The 14766-nt window shown below is 36.8% G+C and overlaps 1 protein-coding gene and 1 non-coding gene across 2 annotated transcripts in view; both read right to left on the bottom strand.

Moving 5' to 3' along the window:
- The window catches only part of Dcc (DCC netrin 1 receptor), a 992977-nt gene that overhangs the window by 563104 nt on the left and 415107 nt on the right, over positions 1–14766 (bottom strand). The window lies entirely within an intron of this gene.
- On the bottom strand, positions 4496–4699 carry LOC122104455. The gene has a single exon (XR_006146923.1). It is a non-coding gene; the product is annotated as a small nucleolar RNA SNORA73 family (small nucleolar RNA).

The following is a 14766-nucleotide window of genomic DNA, read 5'->3' as shown; positions in this document are numbered from 1 at the left end:
AGGGCCAGCCTGGACAAAAAGCGAATATGATTTCTCAACCAATTAAAAGTTAGCACAGCGCTGGGTAACTGTCATCTGAGATAGGCAGGAAGCATAAACAGAAGACTCCCCCATCCAGGTCAAACTGGGTAAAAAGTGAAGTTCTATTCATAAAATAACAAAAACAAGAGGGCTAGAACTGTAACTGAAGTGTCAGAGTTCTTGTTCAATAAGCACAGAGTCCTGAGTTTAAACCCAATTATCACACACATACACACAAATACAAACACCCATAAACACACACTTGAATTCTCTTTACAACTCAGTACTTTATTTTTTACAATTAGCATGATTTCATCTTTACATCTGTTTGTGCAAACGTTTCATTACCAGAATGCTTTCAAACTTTGATCTTTGCATTTCTATGCTTCAGTACATGGGTCAGACTTAACTTCATGTAATCTTTCAAGTTCTGTTCTTTTGGGATCCAAATATATGTATGCAAAATGTCATCTTCCATAAGAAGCTTGTTCTATTTATCAGGTGAAAATTCTTCATACATCTACAAAGCTAAATCCATCTGGAATTCTTTGAGTAGTAATTAGCAAAGTCTTTAAAAAAAACTTTTTTGCAAAGGCATAGAACAATATGTCATATTTTAATTATAATTTTATTATCTTAAGTAGTTGCACAAAGTATTACACAAATTTTTGAATAGTAATTCAACAAATCAGCCTATAAATACAATGCATCTTTAATAAAGTTAACTTTTACATATTTTTTCTGTTCTGTATCTGCTCTTCTAGAAACCAATAAGGATTATTTTTGCAAAATTTTAGAGAAAGAAGTCAATGACCTCCTTTGTATAGTTTTCAGTACATGTAACATCTCTAGAATGCTCCTCCCACACACAGACCCACACTAATTCTTGCTACATGTATGATATAGTCTATAAAATATATGACTCTAATCCTGATTTAACAACAGGAAATCTGTACTGGAATATCTACTTTCACTTCGAAATCTAAAACATTCCATCCTCCCATCCATGTTGAAAAGAGTATGCTTGATTTCTCCAAACATATCCTTTTAAAGTCTCACCATTATCAGCTAATAAACTCTAAGTTATCTAGATGCTTAAACCAAACATCTAAGAAATAATGAATTCCCTCCTTGTGTTTCTGGATTAGCTTGCATGCCCTACTAGCAAAACATAAAAGGAGGTTCTCATTTAGATAATTTATTAGAAAACAGTTCTTTTACAATGGTTTCCAACATGAGCTTGCATCAGAATCATGAATATGTCTTAAACCTATTATTTTACCTTTTTAAATCCACCTGCAGAATAATCTCAAATTTGATCAGGACAAAGCACATTCTGTTACCTTCTGATGGTTTGCCTAGGTACTCAGAAGAAAATCAAACTCCAGATTTGTTTGTTTCCAGATTTGTCTGGCTTAAAATCATTTGCAACTTCCTATTTCCTCTTTTACCGAGCTCTTCCTCTAATACTACTCCAACTTTTTATTATTCTTTTTTATATTTTTTATTGTAAAGATACTGTAGAGGGGGTTACATGAGTAAGCTAATAAGTACATTTCCTATAGTATTACTCCAACTTTTAACATGATCTTTAGCACTCACTCATATATGGATTGCTCTGTGTCATCAGCCAGGTCCTAGTGGCAATACAATTGTCCCAAAGAAAAATCATACAGAGATCGTTCTACATAAATGAGCTGAATCATGTTTTCCTGCTTTATTTCCTTCATTTCACAAAAACAGTCCACAGGTCTATGGCTCATTTATCTGCTTTCCTCTCTACTGTAAGAACAGAAGTTCTACAGATTCAGACTTTGCGGCTCATGGAAGGGTTAAGGGTCTATAGGACAAGCATTTTTGAATAAGCATATGATTAACATACACAGTTTGAATGAGAAGCATATTTTACTTTCTTTAGCCTTTAATTCTTCTCTGGCTGCCAGCCAGCTTCTTGGTTATTTTCTTTTAGGCAGTGCAAAGTCAATTTAGATTATGAAGATCCTAAGAATCAATCTGATAACGACTGTAGTCAAAATAATCATCATAATTCCTACATAAAGTATGTTCAAGATTCACTGTACTCATAAGTTGACATGTTGAACTGAAATCCCTTTGTAAAACTACTTACAGATTTAAAAACCTAACAAAGTACATTTTCCCATTCGAAAACTCATATATGCGCATTTTCATAGCAGTCCCACCTATCCAATGGCTTAAGCTGATTGTTACATTTTGAATAGTCCTACAAATATTGTTGCCACCCATAACTTAGACAAAAGATGACTGCATCCGTACCTGGGTAACAACAGCAAGTCAGAAAGCTGACCTTACTTCCAGTGTTTTTTCTAGTTAGAGAAATTCTGTCTACCCCACAGATATCTACCATGAGGCCACGAGGCAAAATACCCCATGAGATATTTATTAAGATACAATTGTGCAAGACTGATCTCTAGGAAAGCTTTTGGAGGAGCAAACAGGAGATATGCAGCCCTGGATATGTTTACCTTTTGGACAGAGTACAGCAGCTTTGGCCTCAACATCTACATCATTTTTAGACATATTTAAAAAGTGAAATAAAGGGCTGGGAAGGTGGCTTAATGATAGAGTGCTTGCCTTGCATGCATGAGGCCCTGGGTTTGATTCCTTAGCACCACATAAGCAGAAAAAGCCAGAAGTGGTGCTGTGGCTCGAGTCGTAGAGCTGAAGGGCTCAGGGACAGCACTCAGGCCCAAAGTTCAGGCTCCATGACCAGCAAAAAAAAAGTGAAATAAAATCATCAGGGGTTACTAGAGAGCTACATACACAGTGAGGCACTTTAGGTGTAAGGATGTGCTATGTTTTAACTAGCCTTGCAAATGATTCTGATACTATCTCAGGTTTGATGATCCCCGTTCCCGGCTTAGAGACAATCCATTGGTCTGTGATAGAAAAGTTAGAAGTATTTTGTTTAAAGCAACTTGTAATTGGAAGGACACGGTGTGGAATGAAGCTATATCTGAGACCTAGCTTTTAGTTAGGCTTTCAGCTGTCAGCAAAATACTTTGACCACCTGTTGTGGTCATTTTCAGTGTTTTAAAAAAAAGAGGCAACACCTTATTTCCAACATCACAAAGTACAGTTTACACGAACTGAAGGCAGCAACAATCATCCTCTAAAGATGATGATAGGTTTGATTTTGCTCACAGCATAAATTTCTAAGCAATCACAACTTGTTTTGCCAGGTGAAGAGGGCTCTACCTGAATTGCCTTAAATGCATACTTAGTCATGCATATCCCACCATGTTTTGGGGGAGGATCTCAGTTTCTAAGGCAACACCAATCCACCCATCAATCTGCCTTGTTGTACGATCCGGACTAACAAGAGATCTGTAACTGTCACTCACGATGATATGACACATCACTGCTGATTAGTACAGGAGACCAAGGTGTCCCGGGAGCCATGGGAGGCAACTCACATTACGTACCCTCTGCTTGCTGTTTCATGCCTAATTAGGTGGGTAGCTACCACCTTTTATTGTGATAAATGACAACTCCATCCCTCGTGTGCAAACACACCCGTCTTAACACACATGCAGTAGCATGTACATGCTCCATTGCCCTGTCTAATGGAGAAGGTTTGCATCAATTAAAGCAACATTTTGTTCTCATGTCTTATGGGATATGTAGCTACACTCATATTATTTTCTCCTGCTACATAAAATGGTTTTTAATAGAACTAGAATACGGCCTAATGGAAAAACTATTATTCGTTTTTGTTGTTAGTGTTGTTTTGGCTTGCTTTCCTTTGATCTCTCACAAGTTTTCTATCTAGCCCAGGTAATCTCGTCACTTTCCATTAAAGAAACACCTTTCATTTTTGCAATGGGCGTATTCCATTGCCATCTCTTCTTCAGCTGTTACTCCTTCCAGAACCATCTTAGACCATTTTTTTCCCATTTTCCTAAAGATGACCTTTCAATTTCAACCAAAGTACACCTTTCACATTTACAATTAAGTGCTACTTCTTCCCAAAGTGTTAGTGGAAATATTTTAGCTCATGGCAAAATTTCCCTGAATGCACCTTACTGGTTCATTAGTTATTAATGAAATATTTTGCTGTTATTATATAATTAGTTATATAATCATATCATTTTTCATATGATTTTAATTATTCTATGGTAAGTTTTAAATATCAGTATCTTTCAGGTGAGGGAAGATTTTCATCCTCAATTCTCATACTTCAAATAACTTGTGGTGAGAAATAAGAAGCAATCAAGTATTAGTGAAATCAATATATTAATGGGTTTAAATAAGTATTTAGTGGAATAATGATGCATTTTCATTCACAAATGTTGAGAGTTCACCTTTTCTTTTATTCCTCTCCCCATCTCTGAATTTTTTTCTAAAGGAAAGATAAACCCAATGAAGTGACTGACACTGATGTGCAACTACACAACCTTGTCATCTGTATTAACACTATTTTTTTTCCTTTTTACACTGTTTCCTGCATGGTTTATCTCCCCAGTCATTGTCCACAGGACTCTGGGAAGCTGTAGGAATATGCAGGCGCAGACACAAAGCCCGGCTTCATATCCAACATTGTGGAAAGGGACTATACATCATTAGGCAGAGCCCTATGCTCCCCTAAGCCACGAGGACAGAGCCCGGGGAGAGTGACCTCCCGAGGTGTCCGTGTTGGATGTATTAACAGTATTAACACAAACAGTACGGTCCTGAACAATCTCTACACCGCTCAGTCATCAGAAAGAATTCAAATGGGTTCACTACACTTCATTTTCTTAGGTGAGAAGACACGTTAGCGTAAAATCACATCTTCAATCAGGATACATATAATGGAATCATCTGCACACCTAGGTTTATTATGCCACTATTCAAAATAGCCAGGCTATGGCAGCTTCCCAAATGCCCAACAATGGATGAGTAAAGAATAGGTGGTTTTCAGGAAAATGGATCATTGTGCTCAGTGAAAGAAGTCAAGCTCAGAAAGACAAATATTGCATGCTTTTGTTTCTATGTGGAATCTACACTGAACAATAATACTATAGTCTGATTCTAAAAGGGGGACTGTTAGGGTGAATGAAGGTAGCCAGTGTGTGGTGTGGGGGTGGGAGGGAATGAAACAGTGGAAGAGGAGAGGGGAAAGAGGAGGGTGAATATGAGGAGTAAAGTACATCATATGTATGTGTATGAAAATAGCATAATAAAACTCATTAAAAACAGATACAAGGAGGGGGAAGTAGAGAAGGATGTTAAGAAAGAATGAATGGAATGAATTTAATCAAAATACTTCATATAGATGTATGTAAATATCACAGTGAAACCCCTTTGTTCAATTAATTTATGCTAATTTACCCTCAAATATCAGATATAGTATTCCCGGTGAACAAAAAGAGTACTTTCCACACAATAACCCCTGAAACTTGAAATAAATTAAAATTTTATATTAGTTATGAGTGAAGGATGGAGAGAGCTCGGATGAATCTCATTGATGATCTATTTGAAAAATAACACAAATGGTATTTTATATTTATCCAGAGTGCCTATTTGGCCCTCCATGTAAAGTAATAAAATATTTTGTGGAGTTAAAGAGGTATCTTTAATAATAATATTTAAGATAAAATTTTGAATCAGAATTATGTGACATCTGCATTATATGCAACAAAGTCAGTTCTGAATAAATTTTCTTTTAAGAAATATTTATGTATTTATATACATACACATTATACATATACACATATGCTTTAAAATCAGTGTATGAGTATGTGTGTGCAAGTGTATATTTTATCTGTGGATACATTTTAATGAATTTACTTGGAAACTATAGCAATTTATTGAAGAGAAGATTCTCTTTGAAGCTGTGATGTCAGCCTCAAGGTCAAAATTGTCAACTTAAAATAAGATCTTATGATAACATAAACAACATCAAAACACAATCTGCCACAGAAAAATATTCAGCTACATCTCCTTATGTATTTCCAGTGTAAAAATGTTAGTGTATTTTAACCTCTCAGTGAAACAAATGTCTATCAGCAACATTTTTTTCAGTTAAAAAAATCCTTCCTTTGAAATAAAAAGAAAACAAATTTGGGAGTGAGAAGAAAAAACTAGGAGGTAAATCACTTTGAAACGTATGGTAGTCTCAGTAGTACTTTAAAATTGAAGAATTCTTCTGTTTGGAAACAAAGAGAACTATAATATAAATTGTGTTTCTCCCAGAAATCTCTTCCAGGATTTATGGAAATGGTGAGTTTTTCCCTAGCCATATATGACACTGTAATAAATAACTCATTATTTCAAGTTTATTAATCAAACAATATCCATAGAATGTTAAGTAATCTGTGTTAGCGCATCAGTCATACTTCTAGGTTATAATTGAGAAACATTCCTTGTGATCAGTGTTCCTCAAACTTCAGTATTAGGTTCAATGAAAGATGCAAAAATCCTATTCTTTTTTGGCTAGGGCAGAGTGTTACACATATGGTTAATCAACGAGTAGTTTTATGTCATTGATATATATGTTTAAAATCTTAGGGGAAAAATACTCATGATATTCACAACTACCATCTGTCTTCCAGGATGATGAATTTAGTTAGCATTGCTAGCACTATTAGTAATAAAAAGATTTTTATTTTTTCCCCCACACTGAGAAACTGTGTGAAATAGGTACTAGTCAGCTCATGGGGAGTTTTGTTTGCAAAGCCAATGGCCAATGAAAGAACAATGAGGTTGCAAGTTAACTTTTAATGGTTCTTGGCAAGTTTCTCCCTGAAGTAAGGATAACAGTAGGATCACTCTCTCCTGACGACTTTCTAAAGAGCAGACAGAGTGAACAAAACTTTTATCACTATTGAAGCTGATGAAGTTCTGAGAGAACGTTTGTAAAGTTAGACTGTTTCGTGGGGAGAGTGTGTGTGTATGTGTGTGTGTGTGTGTTTTCCTTCTTACGGATAACTATGGATAGCTCTCAGAAGTCTAATTACAACTGTAGAAATTTTGAGGAATACATAGGTAAATATAGGTCTCTTGGCAGGTAATCTTTGTAATTCAAGTACATTTTTAAAGGGCTCCCAAAGCTAAGAGGCCCAAAGAAAGGACTTTTGTTTAGGAGAATCGAATAAATAAACATCTGGCACAATCCTTCACTCATTTTTTTTCCTTGAAAAGCCTCAATAAGCCACTATCAGCCATTATCCCCAGAATGAAATCCAGTGTTGGCATGTAAAGGGAAATGGAGTCACATTTTTGTAAATTCTATGTCCTGAGGATAGCCAAAAAGAAACACGTTACAACGGTACAGAAACCAATCATCTGAAATGAGTCTCAACTATTGTTTTTGTGTGTGTGAGCCAATCCTGAGGCTTGACTCAGGGCCTAGGCACTGTGCCTCAGCTTTAGTACACAAGAATAATGCTATACTACGAGAGTGACAGCTCCACTTCTGGCATTTCAGTATGTAATTGGAGATAAGAGTATCACCAATTTTTCTAGCCCAGACTGGCTTCAAACCGTGATCCTTATACCTTACCCTTGTGAGTAGCTAGGATTAGAGGCATGAGTCTAAACTATTTTATAACAGCTCATTACTGACATAGCAGAATAATCCACCAAGTCTAAAGCTTATGTATTTGTGGCATGGATTTGGAGGATATATTGGGTTTGGGTTTTGTTTTTTCAAATCACTTCATTTGGAATTATTTAAGGCTTTGTGTTTGTCCCATGTTAGATCCTTCTTGGGAGATCAAACGTTGTTCTCAGATTTAAAAACTAATATAAGCCATAATCTTAACTCAGTAGGGATTATATCTTCAGGCAAACTCTCCTTCCTAACTTCAGATGCATACATTAACTATTTGGGCAACACATCTACTTATATCCTTTCCAAAGCTACTGGGATCTCACAAAACCCTCAGATAATACAATCTCCTCTTGTGTAAGAACAGCCATTTCATCCCTCTAGTTTCTCAAACCTCCTTGTTCTAATGTTTTCTCTCTGAAATCTACCTACAAAATATAGGAAGGATGTTACCACTTCCATCTTCCTTTCTTGTCAACACCCTCGTCCTAGCCGCTATCTTCTCTGTTCTAGATTGTGGCCAGAGCTTCCCTGTGTTCACGCCTTCATTCTCTCATTCTAGTAAAAATGTAGCAGCCAGTTAGAGCATGTGTCTTCTCTCTTTTGGATTTTATTCTCAAACAAAGAAGAATCTAAAGTGCTCACAACCACCTACAAGTATCTACCTGATCCGCCTCTCACTCACACTCATAGTTCATCCCCAGCAAAGTCTCCACAGTTCCCTCTGCCCTGAACATCTGGTCATCTCACCATGATTTGGTCATAGCATTCATATGTCTACCTGGTAAATGTTTGAACCAACTGTTGCTGGCTTCTTGGTGTCTGAGGCCTGAGACTTGCTTCTTCCAAGAATCCCCAGCAATAAATTTCTGGCCTACCTAAGGTGCTGTGAATTCATCATTTTCCTACAAGGTCCAGTTGGAATATTCTATTAACATCAACTCTTGCCCTATCTCCTTAGTTTGATCTATTTAAATCTTCTTTCTGTTTTTCCATTACACTAAAAATCCTTTAATAAATCTATCAAGCAATTTTATGCCCATTATTATTTTTTTTCTTTTCTCTGTTTCTAAAATGTTATTCCATCAGTGCAGAAACTTTAGTCTGTCTTGTTCACTGGTGTGTCCCAAGTAACTAGAATAGCACCAGACACAAACTAGGTGTTCAGGAAATATATCTTTTACTGAACTATATTGTTCTGGGGCTACTAAAGTAGGAGGACTGGCCTTTTAGGTCCCACTAGAATATGAATTTTAGAGCCCTTTGTACAGCTACATGAAAGTAATAAAAAGTTTTAAAAAGTTAAACGCATTGAACTCAGAATAACTAGAATTACAGAATTTTGTACAAAGCAGCAATTGTATTATGGTTGTAAATTAGTGACTACACCTATAATGGCAGATCTAGCTATAGGTAGCTAGGAATTTATCCACAAGAAAGACAATGGCTGACTGTGGAAAATGATCCACTATCCTGTTGCTTTAGTCCTCACACCTAGATAGTCTCTACACTGCAGTGTGAAGGATCCAATTAAACAATAAATGCCCTAATGTTACTCACTCTAATTAAAAAAAAATTACAGACTCACCGAGCGCCGGTGGCTCACGCCTGTAATCCTACCTTCACAGGAGGCTGAGAGCTGAGGATCACGGTTCAAAGCCAGCCCAGGCAGGAAAGTCCATGAGACTCTTATCTCCAATTAACCACCAGAAAACTGGAAGTGGTGCTGTGGCTCAATTGGAAGAGCATTTGCCTTGAGTTGGAGAGCTAAGGAACAGTGCCCAGGCCCAGAGTTTAAGCCCCACGACTGACAATAATAATAATAATAGACTCTAAAATGACTGACCAGACCATAACAATGTCATTTTCCATTCTCTCTCTACCTCAGTTTCTTCTTTCCAGCTCAGTCACCTCCATCAATGTTGGGTTTCTATTTCTCAAACATAGCTAGCAAGCTCCCACATCAGGGAATTTGAACTTGTTTGTTCTGCCTGGAGAATCCTCTCTCCAGAAATCTTCAGGGCTTGCACCTTACTACCTCAAGACCTCCACTCCTGGGTCACTTCTCAGCAATGACATCAACGACTGCAGTATTTAAAGCAGAATTTCCCCTTTTCCCCATATTCTGACCTGTGATCTGTTTTCTTCTTCTCTCTCCATGAAGTCAGAGAACGTGTCTGTTATGTTCTGAGTTATATTCTCAGAATCTAAACAGAATGTGGGGCAAAGTATATGATCAATAATTTCTGGTAAATGAATGAGTGTGTTTCTGTGTGTTTCTGGTGTGTGTGTGTGTATGTGTGTGTGTGTGTGTGTGTGTGTAACTGCACTTCCCATACTTACTTAGAAAATTGTCATTTTATCTTCTACAAAGTACATCTTGAGATGTGAGTGGTCCCATCACACTATGGAACTGTGAGAGGAAAATTGTCTTTTTATTTCTGAGCTCAGCCCTTCTACTTGCCAAGTGAATCAATAATATAAAACATTTATACTGTCCCTTCTCTCTGGGGGCATTTCACAGATTTACAGATATGTACAATGTTGGCAATTAGAAGCTTCACGGATGTTCCATGATAGTGCCTTCACTTTGGAGATAATGAGTAAATAATAGATCTAAAGCCAATTATCAAGTTCTACAAGCACAACAACTAGAAATCAGGTGCTCCTCCTAGTGCCAATCTTACTATAACTCATTCGTGGAACCATTACTGCACAAAAGAAAATTCAGAAAGCACACTGAGTATCAGACTTCTATGGTGTCTACTACTTGATGGGCAAAAGAAAAGTGGGCCCTCACTAGGCGCCAGTGGCTCATGCTTATAATCCTTGCTACTTAGGAGGCTGAGATCTGAGGATTGCAGTTCAAAGCCAGTCTGGACAGTGGTGTCCTTGAGACTCTTATCTCTAATAAACTACCTAAAAAGCCAGCCAGAAGTGGAGCTGTTGTCCAAGTGATAGAGCACTAGCCTTGAGAAGAAGCTCAGGGACAGCAGCCAGACCCTGAGTTCAAGCCCCAGCACTAGCAAGCAAAAAAAAAAAAAAAAAAAAAAAAAATGGGAAGGGATGGGAAGGGGAAACAAATGCACTCATTATCTTGCCCATGTAATTGCAACCCCTCTGTACGGTATTTTCACAATAAAAATCACATAAATAAAAAATTCAATAAAAAATAAATAAAAGTGGGCCCAAATGTAATATTATGCTTTTGGCTTGTAGAAAGTTCTTCCCTGCATTTCTCAGTAAATTATTTCTCAGTACAAATGAGATATGTTTAAAGTAGTCAAATGGGTTTTACCCAGCATAATGATTTTGGTCACTATATGAGCAAATGGACTCATATTTCAATACCCACCAAAAAGATGGCTAAAATCAAAGCTGTCTTTGTCCTATTTGGTAGTTTACCTTTTGTAAAACTTTCCCTTGTGAACTTGGCATAAAAGAAAATTTGTTTAACTCAGAAATTACTTGTTGTATGACCTCATGAAGTTTTATACCTCTGGTTGATGCCTGGATTTTGATATCTGCTTGAACACAGCATTAGCACACTGACCACAGGAACTATTTAACAGACAAGGACACAAGATGCTCAGTAGTCACATTAAATAATTACAACTCCTGGGAGGTGAATTTGTGATGACAAGAAAGGCCCTGATTATGGCCAAAATCTTTTCATTTCCTAATTCACAATGGCAATGTAGAGTATCAAAGATTTTAGGCAAGAAGAATGATCACAGCTTTGCTACTGAAGTTGGAGATATTACGTGTTTTTAAAAACAATCTCAGCAATTGGATCACTTTTATTGAATCTATTATTCCTATGTCTTTAATGCTTCCTATAATGAACTTTCTGTATACAAGGAGGATAAGTATCATTTGGTAGCATGCAGTAGAGCAGTAACAAAAATAGTGGATGATACAATCAGAACCTAAATGATCTCAATAGTCTGGAATCATGGGACAAATCTTCAAAAATGATTCTTAGTTTTGATCAATATAACATCTTGTATCTGTCAACAACAATCTTGAAAATCTCCCAGCAGAATAAAGCCTCAGGATTGCTTTTGACCAAGTATAGATTATGAACTGAACAGAGATGTGGCTGTCAAGTCAACATATTCAAGGAATTTTAGTGCAGGTAATAGAGAAGGGAGCTCTTTCTACAACTAGATCAGACCAGAGCTGGCTCATGTATTGCCTGCCTAATTTGCAGGGCACTGCAAAACGAAAACACCCTTATTTGAAAACTGGTCTGAACTTATAGTTGATGATACCAGATCATAGAAAAAACACACAGAGCCCTGCTAAGGTGGCAACTTATGAGATTGCACAGGTCACAAGCCCATGAACTCGGTCCTGATGTCACCTACACAGCCAAAGCATCTGTTTCCTTAGAAACCTCCATAGTAAAACCAGACAAGAATCAGGAGCACATGCTTGTGTTCCAGCTAGGTCATGTAAAGACTGAGAAACTACAGATTGTTTTGAAAGAAGATTTTGTTGGAATAAAAGTACATGTTACTGGGCGCAATAGGTGACACTACATTGATATTGTATCCATTTGGACTTAACCTCTTTTTTCCCCATGGCTCCAAATTAATAGAATTGATTCCAATGGTAGAGAAACTATATGAATATTCGTAATGAATGCTGGCATGTTTGATCAAGCCTACTCAAGAGTTTGGGCTGCTTATACAAATAATGATTTTATGGTCTCTAGAGGCATTCAAACATACTTTTCAAATTCACAAATAAATGCTAACCTTGCTGCATGGAAATCATCTGAAGCCTTTTTTGAAATGCTATTCCCTTCCTCTCTCCCTAGAGGTATGGCTCAATCATTTGTAGTTATTAAAGTCTGTAATTAGGAAACTCTGCTTTTGTTAGGAACCTCTGATCTAGAAGACATTTAAATATCAAAAGGACCATAGAAGTCAAGGTCTTTGAAAGACCTTCTAAACTCAACAGTCTTCTCCAGGCTGAGTGGTTCCTCCTTCTGGGTCCTATATGGGTATGCTAGACTATCTGTGATGTAAAAATACTGATGTGTTTTATTGTAATTTCTCCTGTGACTCATACATTTAAACCAATCCTGGTTTAGTTATGTCACCATTCAAATAAATATCCATCAAGGAAGGTAAATTTGTTTCACTATAAAATACATATGTAGGAGATTATTTTGAAGACAACTCCTTCAAAAAGAAAATGCACATCTCCATAAAGAAAAAAAAGCAAAAGAATGATTACATCAATTCACCCTGAATTTATAATATTGCCTTCTCACCACTAAAAGGAAGACTCCAAAATGGTATGACCAACAAAATTATTATGAATGGTGCGTCTAAAAATGGCACTACTTGATTTAAAATTCTGGCACATTTTGTGAAGATACAACTAACATGAAGAGAAAATACCAATACACTGTTGCACTTTTCAGAGATGTGAGGCTAATTCATTCTAATTAGTTTTGGACTTCGCTTTTCTCCGGGAGGCAGAGGACCTGGGATAACACGGATACACATCTAAGATGGGAAATACCAGGACCTTACCTGCAATCACCTGGTAAAAGATGCTTGCCTAGTGCAGATTTGGGGGTGCTTTGGATGAAGTAGGAAGGATGTGGTTGTTTGGGAAAGTAGGATGCTTTTGCAGGTGTGAAGGATTCAGAGTGCTAGAGTAAAGCAAAGTTCTCCCAGGCAGAAAAGCAGGGCTCATTTTCCAATGGAGGCACAACTGCTCTCACAACTTCTGTAATGACTTCCCCAAACCATTCTTACATGACAAATAGCATTTCAGAGCGTCTTGGCAGAAAAACAGATGATCTGTGCCAGAATGAATAGGAAAAAGCTGGTTTTCTATTCTCTTGTACAGGGAATAGGAATCATCTACATACTAGGAGTAAACATTTTGAAATGGTAGCTTAAAATAGTATATTCGGTAAATGATTTCAGGGTAGTCACAAGATAAAAACAAGGCCATAACCAACATGTTTTATTATTCAAGTGCTTTTGAAAATCAAAAGGTTAAAATTCAAGGACGGCTTTTGAAAATCTCGGAGCAAAACTTATTTGGAACTTTGATTCAGCTGAAGGATTGTCCATAGTTGTATTGCCTGCCTTCCCCTCCCTCTTCCCCTCCCCCTAGTGGAAAACTTCCTAAATGACATCTTGTCAAAGTTTTCTCAATACTTTGGCCCCTGGGCCTGCTTTCAAAAACACGTGTGTCACATGACCATGAGACTACTCTGTTTCAGACTTCTATAGAAACCATCGAAGGAAACATTGATTTTCCTTCTTAGGTGCATAGGACAGCTTGGAGCTTGTTCTATTTACACATAAGTTTTCTTAAAAAAAAAAATCCTATTTTTCCTCAGTCTGGATTTAGTTGTGGCAATTTTAACCCTAAATTACCAGAGAGTTGTACTGTTTGCATCCATGATCACCAGCTTAAAAAAATGAACAGATAATTTCCATCGTAGATTGTAATGACACATTCTAACTTCACAAATCAACAGTATCCCCAAAATGCCAAGAAGGTGGCAGTTCTTTATCCCAATTTCTACATGTCAGATGTAGGTTTTTGTGTAAGATATCATATTTACAAATAATATGTAGCTTTATTTGTAATAATAATAATAATAAAGACTTCCTACAGCAAGTGTGGAGGTAGTATATGCCTATTAAAATTTATAAGAACTGTGTTAGATCTGTACCCCCTTTACTAATAAATCAAGAGATAATAGAGTACACTGATCATATCACACAGCTGGGTGTGTTAAAGCGAAGATGTACCCCTAGGATGGCTGAGTATGTTCTCTTTACATTATCATCCTCCCTCTATAGAGAGTGATTTTCTCATAGAAATTTAACATAATAACTTGCTTATTCAAGCAACTTTATTTAATTGAATAAAAAGTAAACAAAATGTTTCAGGTTTTGTGTCCTTTTTTAGTTTTTAACTTACTGATCTTTATCAAGCAATCATTAACCGTTGGGATATCAGAATAGAGATATTCATCCTCCTTAAACCAAGAGGTTGAGGAATGGCTCAAGCCATAATTACCTGGGTACTAAGAACAAATCTTCAAGTGAGATGAAGGGTTTCATCATCTCTAAAATTGCAGCAGCTCTAGAAGATTAAGCTCTTAGCTTTACTTTCTCCTTCATTGTCCA

The sequence above is a fragment of the Dipodomys spectabilis genome, unplaced genomic scaffold, assembly GCF_019054845.1.
Source record: "Dipodomys spectabilis isolate Male_0828 unplaced genomic scaffold, ASM1905484v1 ptg000024l, whole genome shotgun sequence".
In the NCBI taxonomy this organism is placed as follows: domain Eukaryota; kingdom Metazoa; phylum Chordata; class Mammalia; order Rodentia; family Heteromyidae; genus Dipodomys; species Dipodomys spectabilis.
Note: the sequence above shows the minus strand (reverse complement) of the source record. Positions and strands in the feature narration are given on the sequence as shown.